General features: G+C 34.8%; 1 non-coding gene and 1 pseudogene across 1 annotated transcript; one reads left to right on the top strand and one right to left on the bottom strand.

Annotated features, from left to right (window-relative positions):
* The first annotated feature begins 115 nt into the window (after positions 1–115).
* On the top strand, positions 116–25488 carry LOC125223431 (annotated as a pseudogene).
* LOC125202947 lies at positions 1601–1701 on the bottom strand. Its single transcript, XR_007173273.1, has one exon. It is a non-coding gene; the product is annotated as a U6 spliceosomal RNA (small nuclear RNA).
* Positions 25489–25972: the final 484 nt, after the last annotated feature.

The following is a 25972-nucleotide window of genomic DNA, read 5'->3' as shown; positions in this document are numbered from 1 at the left end:
CCTTCTATTTCTGCTCTAATTTATAGAGCTATTCTCAATTCATTTATCCAATTTTCCAAAACACACTTGTTGGAACATCCACAACGCTTCCTAGGATGCCTTTCTCACCGGGCAGCTCTCGGTATTGAAATTTTCACGACAGCCATTTGAAGAAGTCGTTTTGACATATCCGTTTTCTTTTTTACCGCGTCGCTAATTCAGAATCATTAATGGCGGGAAAGAGGGAAGGGCGGTCTATTGGGATCGATTTGGGAACGTCATATTCGTGTGTAGCAGCGTTGAAGGACGACCGCGTTGAGATTATACCAAATGAACAGGGCAACCGCACCACACCGTCTTACGTCGCTTTCACTGACTCCTATCGTCTCATTGGTGACGCCGCCAAGACTCAATTCGCCTATAATCCTTTAAACACTGTTTTCGGTCAGTTTTCTCTCCTATTTTCCACCATTTTGTTTTTGGTCTTTGCCTCATATTGATATACTCCCTCCGTCCCGGATAATTCGGGTCACTTTGACCGGGCACGAGTTTTAAGAATTGTAATGAAAAGTGGGTTGAAAAAGTTAGTGGAACGTGGGTCCTACTTTTATATATTAGTTTTATAATAAAATGTGAGTAGGAATGAGTTAGTGGAATATGGGGTCCACTACCAAAAATGGTAAAAGTGAAGTGGGACAAATTATGTGGGACGGACCGAAATGAAAAACTGAGACGAATTATCTAGGACGGAGGGAGTACTTATTAGGCTAGGTAAACCTTTCTTTAAATGTAGTAAAGAGAAGTACTAGTAATTACAAACTTTTCTTAAAATCTCTCCAAATTTTTTCCAATTTTGATACTGGGGTGAAAACTTATGCTAACAATTATTGTGTAATTTTAATATCAATAACCCCAGAAATAATCACGACATGAACAATATACATAATGTAAGATAAATAATTTAAAGTGAGTAATGTAAATTAAAGTACATATGATTACAATGTCACTAAATAAAATTTACTAATATAATAAAATTTACTAATATGATATATATGCATATAATGAAACTAAATAATTATTTTTATTTTTAGATTACAGTAAAAATTACTACTACCTCCGTTCCATAGAAATGAAGTCGTTTCTTTTCGACACGGGGATTAAGAAAAATTGTGTTAGGTGAGTTAAAGTAAAGGGTAGAATGAAAAGAGAAATGAAAAAGATAGAGAGATGAAGAGAGAAAAAAGTAAGAGAGTAAAGTAGGTGTGGAAAAATGTGTTGACTTTTACTAAAAATGGAAGTGACTCTATTACAATGAAATGTACCAAAATGGCAAAATGACTCTATTACTATGGAACAGATGGAGTATTATTTTGTGACGTTACAATTAGAGTTGTCAACTGGGCCGAGCTGGGCCGGCCCAGCTCGGCCCGGCCCGGCCCACCAGTGAAACGAAACGGGCCTGGGCTGGGCTCATCAGTTGAGATGGGTTCCAATTGGGGCATTTTGTAAACCCAGGCCCAGGACCACCCGAAGCCCAGGCCAGGCTAGGCCTGGGCCCAGGCCCATCAGAGGCCCACCTTCTAAAATTAGTGTTTTTTTAATATAATTAGGTGATTTATCACTAATAATAATATATTTCTCTATTTATGCATGTCATCTTGTGCACGAGACATGTTAATTTTGTCTATATCATTCCAATATTTTGGATGTCTCCGAATGAACTTGAACAATAATAGTTGAATATCAACATAAGTTTCCAAATAAATCATGAATGAAACATTCAATCTTGATTACTATCTGATTTTTTTATAATTTGTTTATCAAATATGTAAAAATGATGATTTTGAAGTTTAATTTTAAAAATATTAAGTATTCAAACCTTAATATACGATGATAATTATAGAATTCTTTAAATGTGTTAGTTAGTTCATATACTTGTGGTTTTAAAAATACATCAACCCATATATCATCATCACTAACAAAACAAAACTAACTATATTGGTTATACTTTAGTTATACACTTACTTTTAAATAGAATAAAGAACATGAGAAAAATATTATTGACACAAAGTCAATTAATGAACTTAAACACATCATTAGATTAAGATTTAGTTAATGTGATATAAAAATAGAAGTTATATATTTTATTTTTGCAAATAATACATTTAGGATATCTTTAAAATACTTTTAAAAAATATTCAAACAAAGCATAGGCCAGGCCCATGTGGCAAGTGGGCCTGGGCCGGGCCGGACTTAGCAAAATTAGAAAAGGACCGGCCCAGCCCAGCCCGTCTCAGACATAGGCCGGGCTGTACCTCAATATAGGCGGGCCCATGCTAGACTGGTTGGTCCAACCCATTTGACATCTCTATTAACAATAACAATAATTTACTAAATGAAAAATAAACAAAGTTATATGAAATTATTAATGTGAAAAAAGATTAATAAGTTAATTATAAGAACAAAAAATCAAGAAGTATTTGCTACCAGCTGGAGTCAAACCTGTGACATCAGTGATACTAGGCCAACAGCTGGACCAACTGGGCTACAGTAGGATATACTCCATCCGTCCCCCATAATTTATCATCATTTAATCCGGCACGGGTTTTAAGAAATGTAATAGAAAGTGGGTTGAAAAAGTTAATGGTATGTGGGTCCTACTTTTATATATTAGTTTTATAATAAAATATGAGTGAGAATGAGTCAGTGGAATATGTGGTCCACTACCAAAATTGGTAAAAGTGAAAGGTGACAAATTTTTAGAGACGGACGAAAAATGAAATAGGTGACAAATTTTCAGCGACGAAGGGAGTAGTAAATGTTGAATGAAATATACTCCCTCCGTCCCAGATTAAGAGTCACTTTTTGTCATAAAAGTCTGTTCCAGTTTAAGATTCACTTTTAGAATTTTCCATATTTGGTCATACAATTTTACCCCATTCTTCATCAAAATACCATTATCTACATTAAAATAAACCAAAACAAAAATCTAAAGTCAAAAGGGACCCACCTTCAACCAACTCTATCATCTCACTTCATTTATTACACACTCTACCATCTCATTTCATTTATTACACACTCCACCATCTCACTTCATTTATTACACACTTCAACTCTTTCTTAAAATCCGAGCCATAACAATAAGTGACTCCATATGTAGGACGGAGGGAGTATATACATAGACTAATCTAAAATGGGTGGGGTTCTAAGGGTTCCCCATGCCTCTTGGTAGGTTCGACTCTGGTAATGATAGTGTACCCTTCCCTTATAAAACCTTTTAGACCTTTTAAAAGGATAAGTTACTCATTTCTAATATGATATTTAGATTAGATTTAACCGCAAATATACTGCCCAATGAATTAAACCTAATTACCACAACTCAATTATATTCACTATCTAGATAATTATTAATACTTCCTCCATTCCTAAAGAATATGAACTTTGTCTTCGGTACGGATTTTATTGCATAATATGTAAAGTAAGAGAGATAGATAAATAAAATTTTAAGTATTACTTGTGGAAAATGAGTCTCACCTCAATAGAGAGAAGATAATTTTCAAAATTAGAATGATCATACTTTTCGGGGACGAATTAAAAAGAAAATAGTGCACCCTTTAGAATCCATTTTCTAAACTCTACTAAATCATAGCTTAAGCAAACAAAATATGAAAACCAAGAACGGTAGAAGAAAAACATTACGGGTTCCATAACCTCTATTCTATGTTCAATCAATTTCCCCAATTTATAAATTGCAACTCACTGAAGTCTCATTCTAGAATTAAGTTAACAACTCCTATTAAGCTCAAGTATTATTGATTAAGGTATCAATTTCATCTCTAATTAAATTTAATTACTCACCTCTATCGTTTGATGTTCATTCCGACCCATATCGATAAAGGATCTCTAATTTTTTCTACCCCATGTGTGGAAGTTCCATGTTCATTCTGGCCCTTATGTGTAAGAGCGTGTTAAAATCTCACTTTTAAGGGAATGAATAACTCATTTCAAGTTCAATATTGAGTTTATTATATAGTGGTATATATGTAACAGGAACCATAACTTTTTATCAATGTTAAATTAGCAAGCGACGGTTGAATAACTGTGATGTGTTTGAAGCAGATGCTACTAATCCTATCCAACCACAATTTTACTTCCTTGGTTTCATGTTTCGTTTTCTGCAGTGTAAACATTGTTGTTTTCTCATCTCTATGTAATTCAATTATTTCTCACACAGATGCAAAGAGGTTGATCGGTTGCAAATTCAGTGACCCTACGGTTCAGAGTTACATGAATTATTGGCCATTTAAGGTCGTTCCTGGCACTGATGACAAGCCTATGATCGCGGTAACCTACAAAGGAGAAGAGAAACAGTTTTCTCCTGAGGAGATCTCCTCAATGGTGCTCATTAAAATGAAGGATATCGCTGAGGCATATCTTGGATCAACTGTGAAGAACGCTGTTGTAACGGTGCCAGCTTATTTTAACGATTCTCAACGACAGGCCACAATGGCCGCTGGAGCCATTGCCGGCCTTAATAATTTGAGGATCATCAATGAGCCTACTGCTGCAGCCATTGCGTACTGTCTTGATAATGGGGTCACCAGATCTGTGCCAAAGAATGTGCTGATTTTCGACCTTGGTGGTGACACGTTTGATGTGTCTGTGGCCACGATTGAGGCAAATGCCATTGTAGTTAAGGCTATCGCCGGCGATATTCATCTCGGAGGCCAGGACATGGAAAACAGGATGGTGAATTACTTCAGCAAAGAGTTTGAAAGAAGGACCGGTAAGGATATTAGTGGGAATGCAAAAGCTATGAGGAGATTGAGGAATGCTTGTGAAAGGGCCAAGCGGGGTCTTTCCTCTGCTTTTGAAACTCCAATTGAGATTGAATCATTGATAGATGGGATTGATATGTTTTCGACTATTAATCGTGTTACATTTGATGGCCTCAACATGGATTTATACAACAAGTGTATGAAGCAGGTTGAGAAATGCGTGAGTGATGCAAAGATGGAGAAGAGCAGTGTTGATGAGGTGTTGCTGGTGGGGGGGGTCGAGTAGAATTCCGAAGCTGCAGGAGATGTTGAAGGAGTTTTTTGATGGTAAAGAGGTGCGCAACACCATTAATCCAGATGAAGTTGTGGCTCATGGTGCGGCAGTGCTGGCAGCCAAGTTGAGTGGTGAAGGCAATGACAACGTGGAAAAGCTCATTCATTCCAAAGTTACTCCATTGTCCCATGGTATTGAAGTTGATGGAGAAATGGAGGTACTGCGTGACATCGCAAGAGCCCATTACCGCGCCGGCTCTCCACAAGTCCAAGCATTAGCTTCCGAGTTCTTCCGATCCATGGACTCAGACAGAGACGGCCGAGTCAACCTGTCCGAGTTCCTAGCCTTCATGAGCCACGAAGGCTATCCCTACATGGATAACTCTTGTTTCTTCAACATGCTCGACGTTGATCGCAACGGCTCCCTCGACTTCTTTGAGGTCATGACGTTGTACTACATCATTAAGAGCGGCCGCCCCTTCTGCAACTGCTGTACCAAATTCATCCCCGGGGTTTTCTTCTCCTGCGTCGAGTGCTTTAAGAATCCCAGAAACTCGTACTATCTGTGCCGGGCTTGCTACCGGACGGGCCGGTGCGACCATAACCACGGCGGGCGGACTCAATTTTTGGACAATTATACGTTGTTGCAAGCTAAAAGAGATCCGACGCTTGCACATGCGTCCGGGGTTCCATTTCATGAGGTAATGTTGGTTTTATTTAATTACTCCACATTACATAGTGATGTTATATTCCCGTATCCTGTTTAAAATGAAACTTTTTTCCTAACAAAAAAAGAAAATATAGTATTAAGTATATTATATATAGTAAAAAGAGAAAAATAGAGCCAAATAAAACAAAAGAGTAGTGTTTCCCCAAACAAAAAAAGAAAGACTAGTATTTTCATTTTTAAAAATGCATAATTGGAGTGATTCATCTAAAAAAATGTGTACCTTCTAAATAAGAATGTGATCAAATGAAAATTCTAAATATTGTACAAATTCACTCAAAACTATGATCTGAACCATTGAAAAATGTCAACAGATCACAAATAAACATGAATAGGAAAATGTCAACAGAATTTCAACGGTAGTCAAAGATTGATGTTGTGTTGATATTGTATTGATACTGTGCTGACATTAAAATCTTAAAATTTTACACTGTGTTGATATTATATTGAAACAGTGTTATAATTTTGTTGAGGAGTTTTGAGTTTGTACAATATATAAGTTTGTATTTTATCACGGCCCCTTATAAATATTACCAATAATTTAGATGTCACTCTAAATATTTGTAACGGTTAATGTGGAACATGACATAAAAATACGACATGAACATGTAGTTTAGTGTAAACCGTTTAAGATCCCTTCTCTTATCTTGTCGACACTACGCATACACAATATTACGTGTCGATTCATGTCGTGGTCGTGTCAAATTCGCGTGACTATTATCATTAATATTAATATTTCAATTACTTAATTATTCCAGTTCTTAGTTTACTCAACTGTGGTTTATTTGAGTTTTAATTTTAAACTTTTAGAATTTGGGCTCCGTAGGAGTATGTGACATAAATTTTTTATTATATCTTGTCGTGTCAGCATGAATTAAATCTTGTTGTTATCCCGTGTGTGTCTGAACCAATGGATTTTTACCACATCATATTTTCAATCTTATTGTGTAATGTTGTTATCATGTTCACATAATAACAGGCCGGCACACACATTTGATTGGGAAAATTACACATGTAAATTACACAACATGTAATATTCAATTGGATTGTATAGTACATTTTCCGTTCCACATTAGTAGAGTCACTTTTCATTTTGGATGTTCCATAGTAATAGAATAATTTTTCCTTTTTAGTATACATTTTCTCACTCTTACTTTTCTCTCTCTTATTTTATTCTTTCTATTTTTTTCTCTCTCCTACTTTATCATCTTTTATTTAATACTTTACACACTTTTTCTTTAATCTCTGTATCAGAAAAAAAATATCTCTACTACTATGAAATGGAGGGAGTAATAAATTATCCTTTCCTTTCCTTTCCTTTCCCTTTCCCTTTCCCTTTCCCTTTCTTTTTTGTCCCTTTCTCATAGACAGTGAACTTATATTTCTAGTAGTTGGTAAACATCTTGTTTGTGGCTGCAGGCATGGATTAGACCAACACATGGCATACCTCCATTGCAACATGTCCACGTGTATAATTCGCACATGAACCAATACAATTCATACATATATCACCAAAATGCAATTGTTCCAGCACCACCAAATTCAAACTGGGTAAGTTCAATATTTCGTTTTAATATGATTTTTTGGATCGAGAAATTATAGGTATGGAAAATTATTTTGTGTAAGGTGTTACATGTATATCAATAAAATGAATTTTTATAGTATTATTAATACAGATCTCTTTCAATTGATACATCTCAGAACAATTGGAAGTATGCACTTTCAGCTCTTGAAGCAGGACTCAGCATTGGGGGCATTGCCAGCACCGTCTGCACTATTTTGTGATTGTGACAATGTGATCAAAGAGGGAAATGAATACAAAGTTACAAGCATTTTTCTTAAACGAAAAATCTGCTTTTCTTTATTAGTGCGAATTTGTAATTTGCATAGTCGGGAGAATTTTGACTGGAATATTGGCGTATGTTGCTGTTGTGTGTGACATACCTCATTTCAAATCCTATAACATTTGGTATTTCACTTTCAAAGGATATGTACTTTTTTATTACGTATTCCCTCATTTTCATAATGGATGGTGCACTTGTATAATGATATGCGAAGATGTTGTTTTGTGTATTGGGTAGATCGAGAAAATATTTTATTTATATTATTGTGAATGAGCATTTTCTAAAAAATGAAATGCGACATCTTTTATGAGACCAACTAAAAAAGAAAGTGTGTTATGCAGAAACATATGAAGAATGACTGAACTGTTAAATAAAGAATTCAACGAACTGAGAACTAAGAGTATAAAAATCAATATAAAATTACTAATCAAAGTCTACTAATATATAAAAGTAGGATCCACTCTATACTAACTTTTTCAACTAACTTTCTTTTACATTCGTATCTAGTTAAAGTGTGACAAAATATAAGGGATGGATGGAGTAACTTGTTTAGCCTCCAAGTCTTATCTTCTATAACATCATAAATTCTCTAACCTGAGAAAAGGTAGGGTTACAGTTTTTCACTCTAAAATGGCTGCTTTAATTTGCTGCAATGATTAAATTTTTGGGTTATAACCCAATGATACCGCTTTAAAAATGATTTATGCAACATAATTAACAAATATATTTTGGTATTTTCGTTTGGAAAATGATATAGTCTTGGGAAAATTTAATTTAAATACACAAGATTTACTAATGCACAATGTTAATTATTGAATAATGCTGTCCTTTTTCCCTTATACTCCTTCCGTCCCTCGTTAATTGTCCACTTTCACTTTTTACCATAAATAGTAACAGGTCTTACATTTCACTAACTAATTTCAGTCACATTTTAGTACTCTAAATAAAAATGAGACATATATTCCACTAACTTTTTCAACCTTTTTTTTATATTTCTTAAAACTCGTGTCGTAATCAAAGCAGACAATTATTGGAAGACAGAGACAGTAGTTGGTAAATTTCTAGTTTGAGGATGCAGGCATGGAATAGGCATGGTGCTGTACATGTACATTTTGTTTTCTAGATAATAAATTACTTAGTTCTATTTATATATTGTGATCCCTTCCAGGGTGGACCGGAGGGAGTATTATTTTGATGCACACAGTTGTATTATAACTTGTACTAATTTACCTAAATGAATGAATTCTAACGATGGAGCGGGCGGTGGCGCAGGGTGAGGGGAAGATTGCGGGGTCGGAATTTGGATGTATGAGATAGTTGACGTATTCTTTGTGGAGGGAAAAGTTGAATTTGAATTCGAGATGAGGGAAATAGTGGTGTGGGGTGTGCTGCTTATTCTGAATCTGGTGTGACAACAGTACTGAGAATCCATGCTCATTGATTTCAACAAACCAATGTTTTTTTTTGGGAGATTTTGTGCGAGACAATGGTTTAATCAAGGCTTTATTTGTATAGATGTAAAAAGAATCTAACTTCAATCAGGAAACCTTGATATAAAAGAATCCAACTTCAGTTAAGAAATACTCCATTTGGTTTCCATTTAGATTTTTTATGATCTAATTAAATTCTACGTTGAGATTTTTGGGTGTTTAGGTATTGAATTATTATTATTATTTTCATATTTCTGGATTCTATTTTATGTTTTTGACTTATTGATAAACTGTTGGCTTTACTTTTAAAATATTTCTTCCTCTTCATTTATGTATTCAAAACTTAAAAAAAAGAGTATATTTTGATAAACTGTGAAACATAAAACCAAGAAAATAAAATTTTGGTGGGATTGGATTAGTAGCATCTGTCACATCACATGACATACTATTTTAACATTGATTAAAAAAAACTATCGTTCCTCTAATGTCATTTAAAGAGTTATTTAAATTCAGTATATTTTAAAAAAGTTATTTAACTTTATAAATGAAAAGTGAAACGAAAAGTTATAATAATGGATCATAACATTCTGACTTTTTCTACTTTTTAATTGAGCTCGAAATGATATTGATTTTTAAGAGCAGAATTTTTTTTTCATTAGTACTACTCCCTCCGTCCCGCTTAAGATGACACGTTTTCCTTTTTAGTTTGTCCCAACTAAGATGACACATTTCCTTTTTTGGTAACTTTCTCTCTCCAATTAATACACTCAACCACTTTTTCTCACTCTTATTAAAATATTCATCTTTCTTTATCTCTCTACTTTAATACTTACACCCACCTTCTCTCTCTCCAATTAAACACTTTAACCAATAACTCCTAAAACTCCGTGCCGGCTAAGCAATGTGTCATCTTAGCCGGGACGGAGGGAGTACAATTTAAGGAGCTACGGATGTTGATGATCAATGAAGAGGAGTTTTGATTTTTGTTTAATGCTTTGGATAACACGAAAGTACAAAGATAATGTGGGAACGAAAGCAAGTTGTGAAAGAAACTACGAAAGCATCTTCTCAAGTCTATCGTTGGACTTTAGAAAGAGAACGAGGATATAACTAAACAAATTAAACTTGGGCCTACCCAAGTAAATAAAGTCAAAGTCCAAATGCTCAATGTAAACATTTTGGGCCATAGCAATTCAAACAAGATATAAAAACGGGCCAATAGAATTTATTTCTTGTATGAGCCGAAATAATCCCCAGCCTCCAAAGATCAGCGTTTTCTTTTTCTTCTTCAAATAATCTGCAATCAAAAGTTCACATTTTCAATTAGCCAATAAAGTCTCAATTACGCCTCTTAATGCGAAAGAGTTCACTCTACTCCATAATCTGCTCCTCATAAGCCAAATCAATCTCTAGCAATATCAATTCCTCCAAATTTTTATGACATGTATTGAATAACAATATATATATTTAGACAAGTGGAGGGGCAGACATAGTATTTTACGCCCCAATAATAAGGGAAAGTTAAACTCCCATCTTAAATCTGTCACTGAATACAATCAAAATTATCCGACTCTAAATTGCACAAAATATTACATATAGTCACATGATTGTGCAGAAGGTGCTGGAAAGGTTCCCAACGCTGACTGCTACTTCCAAGGCCTCAAGTGTCGTTTTGAATTTACTCTGGGATGCATCAAGAAAGAGCTAAGTATTAATCATATGAAATTTCATTTTATCTTTACATGTATAATGCATCATTCACATAAAATATTTTCCCATATGTATAATTTCTCATTAAAAAAAAATCAAATTAATACGAACAAGCATACTTATTACCCATTTTGAATCTGATGGTGCTGGATCATTTGCATTTTGAGTATGTGCAGTGCTATCATGATGTACTGGAACTATGGCATCTGTGGGTTCATCACGTGCCTGCAGACAAGAAAAGAGCGAAATGAGACATTTATTGGTGAATTGAAAAAAAAAAAGAAAAATGAGACATTTTAATGCAGACAGATAGAGTAGTTCTATCACTATATAAAACGCACATTACCTCATTTGAATTTGCACCCGATGCACGTGTAAACCCCGGATCTCTCATAGCTTGCAAAAACGCATAATTGTCCAAGAACTGAGACCGGCCGTCGTGATTATGATTGCATTTCGCCATCTGGTAGCAATCACTACACAGATGGAACGAGGTATTAGGATTGTTAAAGCACTCGACGCAGGAGAAGAATATACCGGCGATGAATTTGGCGCAGCAGTCGCAGAAGGGGCGGCCGCTCTTAATGATGTAGTAAAGCGTCATGACCTCGAAGAAGTTGAGGGTGCCATCACTGTCTAGGTCGAGCTGTTCGAAGAAAAAACGGTTTTGCATGAAGGGATAGCCTTCGTGCCTCATGAAGGCTATGAACTCGGATAGATCGACTCGTCCGTCTCTATCTGTGTCCATTGATTGGAAGAACTCATATGCTAATTCTTTCACCTGTGGAGATGCGGCTCGGTAATAGGCTTTTGTGACTTTGCGCAGTTCCTCCATTTCTTTCTGCATGGATTAATGTTTCAACAACATCAGATCTAATATCATGGTTTAAATCTCATTGTGTGAACTGTGAAGAAAACATAAAACTAATACTGCTTCCATCCAGCATAAGCAGAGTCATATTTTTTTTGGGATGTCCCTTCAAAGTAAGTCATTAACTTCCTCCGTCCGTCAATTAGAATCTCATTTTTTTCAGCACAGATTTTAAGAAAGGTTAAGAAAAGTGAGCAAAAAAAGTTAGTGGAATAGGGGTCTCACTTGTATATACTCTCTCCGTTCCATAGTAATGAAGGCGTTTCTTTTCGGTTCGGCACGGAGATTAGAAAAATTGAGTTATGTGAGTTAAGTAAAGGGAGAGTAAAGTGGAAAATGAAAAAGGTAGACAAATGAAGAGAGAATAAAGTATGAGAGAGTATAGTAGGTGTGAAAATGTTAATTATGGAACCTAAAATATCTCCAAACATATTTAGGATTTGTTTTACTTATAAATAGAGGTGCTCCCTCATTGTAAATTCATCTTGAAATTATATAGTGAAATCCCTGGCTTGGCATCACCCCCAGACGTAGATACATATCGTATCGAACTGGGTAAACAATTTCTTGTGTTCATTCCTCTTTCATATTCGTGATTGCTATGTTTATTTCCCAACAACTGGTATCAGAGCCTAAGGTTTAAGAGGAGGCAGAAATCACGATGGGGATCGATGGAAAGATTGGTGTAGAGAAGTTCGACGAATCTGATTTCGGATTTTGAAAGATGAAGATTGAGGATTACTTGTACGGTAAAGATATGTGGAAACCTTTAAAAATCAAACCCGAAAAGATGGAACAGGATGAGTGGGAGCTGCTGGTCAGAAAAGCGATGAGCGCGATTATACTATCGTTGTCCAAGGAGGTGGCTTATCACACGACTGCAGCAAAGTCAACGAATGAGATGTTGAAGATCTTGGAGGATATGTATCAGAAACCATCAACGACAAACAAGGTACATTTGATTAGACGATTGTTTAATTTTATAATGCAAGAGGGAAAGCAGGTGCAAAAACATCTCAACGAGTTCAACATGATTACTTAGCAACTGAACTTGGTTGATATAAAATTCGCTGATGAAATTTGTTCCCTAATTTTACTATCGGCGTGTCATTCTAGAACAAAGCATGTGGAGTTGAAGTATCATTACATTCGATACCTAGTGAAAATGAAAATCTTGCAACATGAGAAGATACTTGAAAGTGAGAATCCAACAGACATATTTACTAAGGTGGTGACCTTAGAGAAATTGAAGCTATGCATAGCTTCAATTGGCCTTGGAACTTGAAGAGAAGGTTAGGCGATGCTAAGCGGATGCAAGGAGGAGATCACGAGGATATGGTTGTTTAGGAGTTGTTAGTCTCCAAGTGGGAGATTGTTAAATATGGAGCCTAAAATATCTCCTAACATATTTAGGATTTGTTTCCTTGAAGTGCATTTCCTTGTGAGATATGGTGCCTAGTTTGACTAGAATTAGGGTTCTCTATTTTGCTTATAAACAGAGGTGTTCCGTCATTGTAAATTCATCCTGAAATTATATAGTGAAATTCCTGGCTTGGCATCACTCGCAGACGTAGATACACATCGTATCGAACTGGGTAAACAATTTCTTGTGTTCATTCATCTTTCATATTCGTGATTGCCTATGTTTATTTCCCAACATGTGTTGAGTTTTACTAAAAAGAGAAATGACTCTATTACTATAGAAAGTATCAAAATGAGAAAATGACTCTATTACTATGGCAGAGGGAGTATTAGTTTTAAATGAAATGTGAGTGGAATGAGTTAGTGAAAGGTGGGACCCTATTCCCATTTATAGTAAAAGTAACCGGGACTCCTATTCACAGACGGACTAAAATGGAAAAACGGGACTCTTATTCACTGACGGAGGGAATATCTTTTTAGCAAAAATTAATGTACATAGTATCATTTGTCTTACTTTATTTTCTCATCTACTTTATTTTTTTTCGAAGGTCATCTCCTACCATTTACGTTAAACTTAAACCCGTTTTTGATTATATATCACACCAAAGAGTTGTTTTGCTCCTGCCATTTACACTATATTTAAAATTTACACCATTTTTTAGTGTTTATCTCATAAAAATTTTGCAGTAACACCAAATTTGTTGTTATTCCATTGAAAAACTAAAAAATGGATTTTAGTTTGGTGTAAGATTGAATAAATTGTCTATATCAAAAATAAATTTTGGTGTATGATTGGAGATGGTCTCACTCCTTTACCATTTTTATCTCTCATGAAATACTTTATTTTCTCTTCGCTTAAATTTTTAAATATTCAAAAAATAATTTCGTGACAAGTCAAAGTGAGTCTCTTGTTTGAGGACAGAAGGAGTATTTCCTAAGGTTACGAGGAAAAATGAAAAGTGGGCTTAGTTGGTGATTATTACTGAGATTACCTTGTTCCGAGCTTTTTCGTCGTCAGCGATGTGATGCCTGAAGAGCATGAGCAGAGAGTGATGATCCACCATGTACTGAGAGGAGTGCTCATGCGACGAACCGCGCCGGCGGCGGTAGCAAGTGCAGCAGAGGTCGTAAGTATCGGCGCCTCTTCTCAAGCAGAGCAAGCAAGAGAAGTAGGGCCCCACCAGCAGGTCCAAGCAACCGCTGCATTTGCCTATGTCAACCTTCTTCTCCATGTAGTGAAGGCACAGAAACTCCTCGAAATCGAGGCTTCCGTCGCCGTTCTCGTCGAGTTTCTCGAACACAGCGTCAGCGCTCAGCCACGAGCTCACCGATTTCTTGAATTCCACCAGATTTATCTTGCCACTGCCGTCGATGTCGAGTTTTGCGAAGGATCGATCTATCGATATCTTGTCAGCCTCGCTTGCCCTCACGTAGTAGGATCTTGAGATCTCTCTCATTCCATCCATGTCTCTCTCAAACGATGTGTGATGAAGAACATTATTTAATAGGGTATATCAGCATTTTCTGATTCGACTTACAATATTAGCCCACTTGATAGAATGCGAATATAACTAGTGTTAGTTAATTTAATATAATAGGGATCTAATCAAATTTTAACTCTAAATATTATGCTAATTTGCAAACTAATTAATTTAGTATATTAAAAATGTTAATAATTATATCTTTATATTGACATTTATATATTTATATTTAAAATGTCAATATAACTTTCTATAAGGTAACAAAAATGTCAACATAATATTAATACGAGGTCAACGAAGTATTAATATTTTCTGCTAATATTATTTTATTATCAATTGAAATTAACTTGCGTAATCAACATATTTTGTGATATTTGTATCGAACCATTATACAGAGTATATTTACAAAGACCAATAACCGAAAAACAATAATTCCTCATAACGACGGATCTAGAAATTGATCTTCTGGGTGGGACGAGTGATAAAATAATATTTAAACATATAGTTTTATAAAACATATTACTCCGTATAATCTACATATGTGGAATGTGATTAAATGAAAACTCTAAATATTGTACAAACTTAAAACTATGATCTGATCTATTGAAAGATGTCAACAGTAAAAAGTATTGACATGAAAATGTCAACAGAATTTCAACAGTAGTCAATGATTGATGTTGTGTTAATATTGTGTTGATATAGTGTTGACATTAAAATCTTAAAATTTTACACTATGTTGATATTGCATCGAAACTGTATTGAAGCTGTGTTGAAGGGTTTTGAGTTTATATAATATAAAAGTTTACATTTTATCACTGCCCCGTAGCATACAGTGTCAATTTAAATTTTGTCTAAATTGTTATCAATTAGACAATTGCAACATATAGACAATCGAATGACTTGTGTTCAACTATCACAAGAAAAAATGATAAAGATTGGGGTATTTTAAAGAAATCTTATCCATTGACCTATGAGGTACCACAATCATTATTCTGGAAAAATTCATAGTTTGAATAAACAAATTGATACAATTGAATATTATGCAACACCTGGTCAAATTTATAACTATAATCACCCTAACAATTAGTAATATACATGCATTGAATCCTACTAAGTCAATATTTAATTTTAGCTTTTCAATATTTTTTTTCCTTTTCACAAATGCATGTGTACTCTCTTAAGTCTTAAATGAGACGAGCACAATATTATCTGTTGTGGAACTGGCAATAATAATCAATCTAAAAGGTTTTAAGAAGATGGACTATTTTAAAGGACAAGTGCTACATTTTAAAATTACATGTAAGGTGGGGTTGGGTCTAAAGTCTGCCTATTGATAGTTATTACACTCCTAAAGTTGATTGTGTCAATTTAGTGTCATTAATATTTTTCACATACTATTATTTTAACTTCTAAATTAAAATTTGTATTTTATATTTATTATCAATGGGTCTTCGAAGGAATTAACGTATAGAATATATTGTCACTTCTATTATTTATTATTGACCATTAGATATGATCAATTCAAAAGTAGGACATACTATAATTTCTTAAAAAATTACTATGTTTCTGATTCCCGAATCCCCATTTGTCTGTAACTTTTACTTTTTCATCGTTGACATAAGAATAAGTCGACAGCATTTCCATGATTATTCGTCGAAACTCGAAGGAACTCACGAGCTCAATACTCGGAAAATTAACAACTTAATAGTGTTATTCGTGTCTGTTAAGGGTGTTTCCTTGAACAAGCACCGGCGGCGAGTTTCTCGACGGTGGAAATAAATTTCCGGCGGCCAACAGGCTCGGCGGGCGATGGCGGACTTTCTGCGCGCGGGAGTCTCTCCCGTCGGGTAGATAACTCGGCAGCTGATAGAATACTCCGGTGTCTAATTAGGATCAGCGGAGGGAATTTCGAGTGTCTCTGTGTGCCGGTTCTTCTGTCAGACAGAGAGCCAAAATTAGGATTGGAAAACACACGTTATCTTTAGTGGAGAAAATATTTCATTAATTGATAAAATGATAAAATGATAACAATCTATCTTATTTATAATACTAGTATACTAATACGCTAACTTATTGAACAAAATAACAATATATGGAAAGAATTGGTGAATTAAAAGATAACTATTGGAGATCCTACAATATAGGATCCTATCAATGTCATTTATTCCCTTCGTTCCCTTATAGTTGAGGCGAAACTTTTCGGCACGGAGTTTAAGAAATGAATGTTGAGTGTGTTAAATAAATAGATTAAAAATAAGAGAGAGAATAAAGTAAAAAATGAATAAAGTAGAGAGCATAAAGTAAAAAATAAAGTAAGAGAGAGTAAATAAGAGAGAGCAAAAAAGTTATTATATATGAAAATGACTCAACTATGAGGGAACTTTCCGAAATGAAAAAATGATCCAACTATAAGGGAATAGAGGGAGTAATTTTTAATGATGAATATATAAATAGGTGGAGAGATCTGAATACACCGTTCCCCTTCTCCTAAGAATATAGAAATAAATTGCTAAAAAATATCATGAAATTTTAGTCAATTTCTTACCCATTTTGCTACTTTGTAAAAATGATACATGTATACTAATAATTAAATACATAATTAACTAACTAAGTGTATTAAATGACATCGTCAAACAATTTTTCTGCATAATATTAACTAAATTATTAAGTAATTCTGAAAACATCAAAATTTTGATATAATTATTGTCTTAATATTATAAATATATCAAAATTTCACCAAATTCAGTTATTTTTTATGACAATTTGCCCTAAAAATGTCATTTTCAAATTTTTCATTGGAAGTTTACGTAAGAAACATGGAGTTATATATGCAACCTTGCCGATTTCAGGCTTCAGCCAATTACATACAAAGTATTCGGTGTATATAAAAATTAACTGACGACAGCTTCGGAGTGAACAAAATTAATAATTCGTGTCAACTACAACTACGCTTAATAAAGCTTTTGTTATTACTAGTCTCACTTAAGCAATTATAACTATTCGTTGAAATCGTCCAATTAAATATGTGTTTGCTCGATGATCGAGCTTATAAAAAATAAGGCGACTCTTTTATTTGTTAGTACTAATTTTTTTTTTCACAAAATCGATAACCATTCCCGTTTACATCTACGGTCTACAGTGACTTAGACCTATTCAGAATGTTTTAGAAACTAAATTCTATTTTTAAAAAGTCTAATTATTTACATCAGTAATATTTTAAAAATATTTACAACAATTTTGGATTGTTTAAACTAAAAAAATTATCTCACTTATTATTTCTTTTACAGCCCTTGGTAATGAATCATACATTACTACTTGTTTACAATGATAAAATCATTCATTTTTTTTACTATATCATAAACAGCTAGTTTATCCAATTGTTAATTATAAAATGGAGTTGGATGAATTGTTGGTTATAGTAAATCACTCTTGTAGAAGAGTAACAGCTAGTTTATCCAATTTTTATACTCTCATTTTTACATAAGACAAACAGTTGGTTTATCCAATTTTAGCAAGACATAGTTGACATAATTATAATCCTTTTTCGTGGTGGTGTTTCAATTATTGTTTCTACAATGGTGTAAATTCATGGAAACAAAAACTTACGAGTAGGGGATGAAGAGTGATTTTTTACCCAATTCTAGTTTGCAGAGCCTCCTTTTAAAAAGCGTAAAAAAATAATTTATTAGACGCTTTTTAACATGCGCCAACAAAAAATAATTTACCTGCACTTTCATTTTGCATCCTTATTTTGATTTGGCATACCATCAACGATACTTTTTAAACCATCAATAAATTTTTTTGCAATAAATATTAGCCTCTCTAGTGGACTAACGCTTTATCAGAAGAAAAAAAAAAACCCACAAAACTACTCTTGTCTAATCTAGGAGGATGACACCGGCCAAACCCCCACTAGAGCGGTGGCTATGCCTAGAGATGTCAATTGGGTCCATTGGGTTTCGTGTCAACCCTACTCAGATTGGAGTCAATCGGTGCGGTAATCGGGATGGGATCTTTTCTGGTTATAAAAATTGGACCCTAACTCTAAAAGTTCTGGTTTCAGGCTAGCTAGGCCAGCTAATCAAGGTTGCTACCGATGAAATTAATAAGCTATCAATATAATAAATAATGATGAAAATTAGTTATATTGACTAAATATAAAATTTTAATATTTTTTAATAAATTTGAAGGTTTTTTAATTTTTTTATCTATTATTATATTAATAAAAATTTAGTATCCCATTCGGGAGAGTTGAGGTTACATGTGAGGTCTTGAGTCTTAATTGTTTTTGAGAGTTAGATAGAGATTTAAAAGGGACTTTGATCATAACTTCTAATCTACGAATTTCTCACCTTTGGGGAGGTAGGGGTTTAATCTAGCTAAGTGACTAACCTAATAGCTCTAGGGACACAAAAATGAAGTGGGGAATTAAATGGATATAAGCTAGGAATTGTGTATCAGATCCTTAAATTCTATATTTTCTTAATATTATCACATCCCATCATTGTTTATTTATTCTTATTTTATATGAATTTATTTTCATTTGCGTTAAAGTAGTTACAACTAAAAATCCTTTTTGATTGTCTAAATAGTAATTAAAACTAGTTTTATGGTAGTTAAATTGATTCAATTAGTCTTTGTGAGACACAATATATACTTTTACTTGTTTTTATTTCAATAATCTCGTATATACTTTTACTAATTAAATTGATTCAATTAGTCTTTGTGAGACACAATATATACTTTTACTTGTTTTTATTTCAATAATCTCGTATATTGTAGATAGTTTTTATGGTAAAATAAAAACGAGTTAATAAGAATATATATTTATCAGAGGAAAAAGAAATAATATATGGAGGATTGGTTTGAATGTGCGGGTGTAATAAATGTCAAACGGAAAACAAATAAAAAAACCTTATAAATTTTCAGCTCTTATCAATCCAAACATTCAGTCCAATTTCCAACCAAATTATAAATTTTCAGCTCTTACCCTCCAATTTCAGCTGATTGATCAGGCTAGCTCACAAATTTAAATAACTCTTGAGTTTTTGCATATTTAGACTTTCGAACAAATATTAGGGACACTTCCATTTTACTAAGCTCGATCGACCAACCACTAAAAAGCACCAAGTTGGACGCTTTCAATGATTAATTATAACTGCCCGGTGACTTACTTGTTTTTCCTTTTCTAAAAGTCTATTTGACATCACTAATTAATTTTATTAATTTACATGTCAATTCCGAAGCTATCACCAATTAATTATTCTTTTTCACAAGACTTTGCAAGTGACTAATTAAATAGTTGAAGCTTGAAATCGTAAATGCAATTTTTGTGCTATGATAGTTTTTTATATATGCAAAACTAGATTTTAAATACAAAATATAAAATCAAAATGCACGAAGGGCATATTTTGGTCATAATTAATTTATTTGTAGGTATTTTTAGGAAGGAGGACCTAAATTGATTTAAAAATGATATTTAATTTAAATTTTATAAAATAACCTAAAATTGATTAATAATGAATTTTTGTGTATTTGATTAATTATTGACCATCAGATCGCCTAATCGTAGGATTATAATTTGAGCTGCATTTCTATAATAAGATACATTTGTATTGATCACTTATTTAATTCACCTCTCGATTTAAGTCCAGCTCTTAATCGGTCATTTCCGAATATTTGCATTTACATTTATATGAAAATATTTGAGATATAGAATTAATCTATTATTTTAAAAATTTAGTCACCAACGTTATTGTTCATTAAAAAAAATTACTCACTAGTTGTAATTTTAAACCGGAGAATGGTATGCAGCAGGTGGGTGGAAGCGACATGTTCCTTCTATTTTTGCTCTAATTTATAGAGCTATTCTCAATTCATTTATCCAATTTTCCAAAACACACTTGTTGGAACATCCACAACGATCCCTAGGATGCCATTCGCACCGAGCAGCTCTCGGTATTGTGTACCTCTTGAAATGTTCACAACAGTCATTTGAACAACTCGTTTTGACATATCTGTTTTTTTTTTGTAGCAGCGCTAATTTAGAACCATTAATGGCGGGAGAGGGGAAAGGGCTGTGTATCGGCATCGATTTGGGGACGTCATATTCGTGTGTGGCAGCGTGGAAGCACGACCGCATTGAGATTATACCAAATGAACAGGGCAACCGCACCACGCCGTCTTACGTTGCTTTCTCTGACTCCCGTCGTCTCATTGGTGACGCCGCCAAGACTCAAGTCGCCAATAATGTCTCCAACACTATTTTCGGTCAGTTTTCTCTTCTATTTTCCATTGCTGCCATGTTGTTTTGTTCTTTGCGTCAGACAGATATATTAGGCTAGGTAAAGCTTTCTTTAAATGTAGTAAAAAGATTGAGCAGAAGTAGTTACAAACTTTGTTAAAATCTCTCCAAATTTTTTTCTGTCATTCACTTGGTAATGATAGTGTCTCATCTACGTGTAAGTGTGAGTAACTCTTCCTTTATAAGACCTTTCAGACCTTTCAAGAGGGTAAGTGACTTATTTTTAATATGGTATTTGGATTAGATTTACCTGCAAATATACTACTACTCCCCCCGTCCCACAAAAGATGTCACACTTTCCTTTTTAGTTTGTCCCACAAAAAATGTCATATTTCCATTTTTGAAAAAAGTTCTCTCTCACATTAATATAAAAATTATATTTTCTCTCCATTTAACACACAAAACAAAACCTCCTAAAATCCCGTGTCATCTCACAAGTGTGACATCTTTTGTGGGACGAAGGGAGTACTCAATGAATTAAACCTAATTTCCACAACTCAATTATTTTCACTATATCTAGATAATCATTAATATTCCCTCCGTTCCTAAAGAGTAGTGTTCGGCACGGATTTTAATACATGATTGGTAAAGTAAGAGAGATAGATAAAGAAAGTTATTTAAGTATTGTTAGTGGAAAATGAGCCCCAACTCATTAGATAGAAGAGAATTTCTAAAATTAGAATATTCATACTTTTCAGGGACGGACTAAAAAGAAAATAGTGATACTTCTCAGCGGAGGGAATAGAATCCATTTTCTAACTCTGATAAATCATAGATTAAGCAAATAAAATATGAAAACCCAGAACAGTAGAAGAAAAACATTACGGGTTCGATAACATCTATTCTATGTTCATTTATAGATTGCAACTCACTGAAGTCTCATTCTAGAATTAAATTAACAACTCCTAATAAACTCAAGTATTATTGATTGAGGTGTCAATTTCATCTCCAATCAAATTAAATTACTCATCTTTTTATTAGAGTAGTACAATCAACGTTCATTCATAAAATGCTATTTAGAAGGTAAAATCTTGTCTCCTCACGATTTGTGGATTGCAACTTAAAAGTGAAGTCTCCTAGAATTAAATTAACAACTCAGCGGTCCGCTGACTTGATTCATTTGATCCAATCTTCATTTTTCGACCTTCTTTCTTTCATTTTCCAAGTCTATTTTTGCATATATCTAACAGAACACGTCAAAATACTAAAATGTAGAAATATACGTACGATTAAAAAAATATACTTCCTCTGTCCATGGAAAATATGAACTCTTTCCTTTTTAGTTCGTCCCTGAAAAAGTATGAACATTATAATTTTGGAAACATTTTTCTCTCTAACAAGGTGAGCCTCATTCTCCACTAACAATACTTAAGAATCATTTTCTATCTATCTATCTCTTGCTTTACCAATTATGCTTAAACCCCGCGCCGAACCAAATGTTCTTACTTTTAAGGGATGGAATTGCATGAAAAATAATCAAAACTGACCAATTCTACGTTTTGAAAGTCTCATACTCAATCCGGCCCACGTGTGCAAGGGCGTGTATCTCTTATCTGTATCTACTCCCTCCGTCCCATTGAAGATGACCCACTTTGTTTTTTGGTTTGTCCCAATCAAGATGACTCATTACTAAAAATAGAAACACTTCTATCGCTACTTTATTCCCTATCTCTTACTTACTATCTCCATTAAACACACAAAATAAAGTCGCATGAATTCCCGTGCCGCTCAAGGAAGGGGTCATCTTCCTTGGGACGGAGGGAGTATCTCTTAACTTGTCTACCCCACGTGTTGAAGTCTCATGGGTGGAAGTTCGATGTTCATTACGACCCAAATGCTTTTCTATCTCACGAGTGGGAGTCTAATGATTATTCCGTCTGATGTTCATTCTGACCCATATCGATAATGGATCTCTAATTTTTTCTACCCCATGTGTGGAAGTTCCATGTTCATTCGGGCCCTTATGCGTAAGAGCGTGTTAAAATCTCATATTTAAAGGAATGAATAATGGGCACTGAGAGCCTATTGGAGATCGAGCACATGCTTTGTTTGTGAAAAGAAACGAAAAATCAACACCCAAGTCGCGCTAGGGTTTGAGAAGATCTAGGGTTTCGAGAAAGAAGATATTTTATTTCTCAATTCTCGATATTTTGACTCTCTAATGATCTCTAGTATTTATAGTGATCGGACCCTGCTTGATTCGACTCTACAATTCGGGAAAGAATTAAGAAGAAAACCCGAAAAGATTTATCAATATCTATCCTAAATAATTAAGCGTTCAAAAGGGAAATAAAATCATAACAAATAATAAAATAAAATAACTCAACAACTAATTCATCTCTATCTTCAAAATAAGTCGTGTAATCCTTGAAATCAGTCGCGGATCCAGGATTGATAAATGGAGGGGGCGAAATATATATTAGTAGGTTGGTTTAGGGAGAAAATGACAATTTTTTTTTCATTTTCGGGGCAACGTCGGGGCTAATGGAGGGGGCGGACATGGTAATTTTACGTCCTGATAAGAAGAAATTAGTGGCACGGAGGGGGCGACCGCCCCCTCCTACCCCCCTAGATCCGCCACTGCTTGAAATGCGCTGGCCTCGATGTCACACGCTTCGGACGGTCCTTCTTGTTGCGAATGGTGCTTTCAGCTCTTCCTCTTGACTTGGTCAATCGTTGCCTCTTGTTCAATGCTGCCGTCATCTGCATGGCTGAGTTGCTCGTAGTCTGGTAGCGGTGTCGCCATGTTGGGGTCTCTATCAATAAATGACTCATTTCAAGTTCAATATTGACTTTTTTATATAGTGGTATATATGTAAGATGAACAATAGTTTTTTTTTATCAAAGTTAAATTAGCAAGCGACGGTTGAATAACTGTGTTGTGTTTGAAGCAAATGCTACTAATCCTATCCAACCACAATTTTACTTTCTTGGTTTCATGTTTCGTTTGTTCTGCACTGTAAACATTGTTGTTTTCTTATCTCTATCTAATTCAATTATTTCTCACACAGATGCAAAGAGGTTGATCGGTTGCAAATTCAGTGACCCAACGGTACAGAGTGACATGAAATATTGGCCATTTAAGGTCGTTCCTGGCACGGATGACAAGCCTATGATATCGGTAACCTACAAAGGAGAAGAGAAACAGCTTTCTCCAGAGGAGATCTCCTCAATGGTGCTCATTAAAATGAAGGATATTGCTGAGGCATATCTTGGATCAACTGTGAAGAACGCTGTTGTAACGGTGCCAGCTTATTTTAACGACTCTCAACGACAGGCCACCATGGCCGCTGGAGCCATTGCCGGCCTTAATATTTTGAGGATCATCAATGAGCCTACTGCTGCAGCCATTGCGTACGGTCTTGATAATGGGGTTACTAGATCTGTGGCAAAGAATGTGCTGATTTTCGACCTTGGTGGTGGCACGTTTGATGTGACTGTGGCCACGATTGAGGCAACTGACATTGTATCTAAGGCTATCGCCGGCGATACTCATCTTGGAGGCCAGGACATGGACAATAGGATGGTGAATTACTTCAGCAAAGAGTTTGAAAGGAAGACTGGTAAGGATATTAGTGGGAATGCAAAAGCTATGAGGAGATTGAGGAATGCTTGTGAAAGAGCCAAGAGGTGTCTTTCCTCTGCTTTCGAAACTCCAATTGAGATTGAATCATTGATAGATGGGATTGATATGTTTTCGACAATTAGTCGTGTTACATTTGAGGACCTCAACATGGATTTATTCAAAAAGTGTATGGAGCTCGTTGAGAAATGCGTGAGTGATGCAAAGATGGAGAAAAGCAGTGTTGATGAGGTATTGCTGGTGGGGGGCTCGAGTAGAATTCCTAAGCTGCAGGAGATGTTGAAGGAGTTTTTTGATGGTAAAGAGGTTCGCAAGACCATTAATCCAGACGAAGCTGTGGCGTATGGTGCTGCAGTGCTGGCTGCCAAGTTGAGTGGTGAAGGCAATGAGAATGTGCAAAAGCTCATTCTTTTCGAAGTTACTCCGCTGTCACTTGGCGTTGAAGTTGTAGGAGATGTGATGTCAGTATTTATTCCAAGGAACACACCAATCCCAACAAGGAAGGAGAAAATTCACCTCACGTTGTATGACAATCAAACCAGTGTGAGCTTTCCAGTCTACGAGGGTGAAAGAAGCAAGTCAAAAGAAAACAATCTGCTAGGTGAATTCACACTCCATGGCATTCCAGCAGCGCCCAGAGGTGACGCTAAATTCAAAGTGTGCTTCGACATTGATGAAAATGGTATCTTAAATGTGTCAGCAGAGCACTTGGGTACTGGGTTAAAAAATGAGATCACCATCACCAATGACAAGGGCAGGCTGTCTAATAAAGAAATAGAGAGGATGATCAAGGATGCTATGAGGTACAAGTTGGAGGATGAGGAGTTTAAGGGGAAGGTTAAGGCCAGGTCTAACTTGGAGGACTACGCCTACAAAATGAGAAACGCCATTAGAAGTGCAGCCAAGCTCAAATCAAAACACAAGAAGAAGATGGAGGATACTTTCGAGTCCTTCAAGAAGTGGTTGGAGTCCAACAAAAATGCAGAGGTTGCTGATTATAAAAACAAGATGAAAGAGCTTGAGACTGTTTTCAATCCCATCATCGCCAAGACGAAATAAGAATGAAAAGTGATGATTGGCAGGATCACATGGTCTGGATCGATTCCTGACTGTCTATCATTACTTCATACCAGTATTTGTGTTTGTGTGATGATTCCCAAGTTGTTTGGTTTAAGTGTTACTCCACTATATCGGCTTGACTATAGTTTATGTTTGTCTGTTTTATACTTTATATTTTTAATTATATTTTCATCTATTTTGCTAGTTTCTTCTTTCTGCTCTTTTTACTTTAGAGTATATAAGTTCAACCGAATTTATTTTTTATTATCATAGTTAAACACTACGTCCGTTCCACAATAGGAGTCACATTTGGTATGGGTCAGAAATATAAAAAATTTAAAGAAAAGTGAGATGAATAAGTTAGTGGTTTATGAGTTATACTTGTCTTTTATGGTAAAAGTGAAATGTGACTCTTATTGTGGGACGAACCGAAATAGTAAAATGTAACTCTTATTATGTCTCTATTTAAGGTTGACACAGATTTTAATGCGTTATTGGTTAAGTAAGAGAG

This window comes from Salvia hispanica, chromosome 1 (genome assembly GCF_023119035.1).
Source record: "Salvia hispanica cultivar TCC Black 2014 chromosome 1, UniMelb_Shisp_WGS_1.0, whole genome shotgun sequence".
In the NCBI taxonomy this organism is placed as follows: Eukaryota; Viridiplantae; Streptophyta; class Magnoliopsida; order Lamiales; family Lamiaceae; genus Salvia; species Salvia hispanica.
This window is presented reverse-complemented; position numbering and strand designations above follow the sequence as displayed.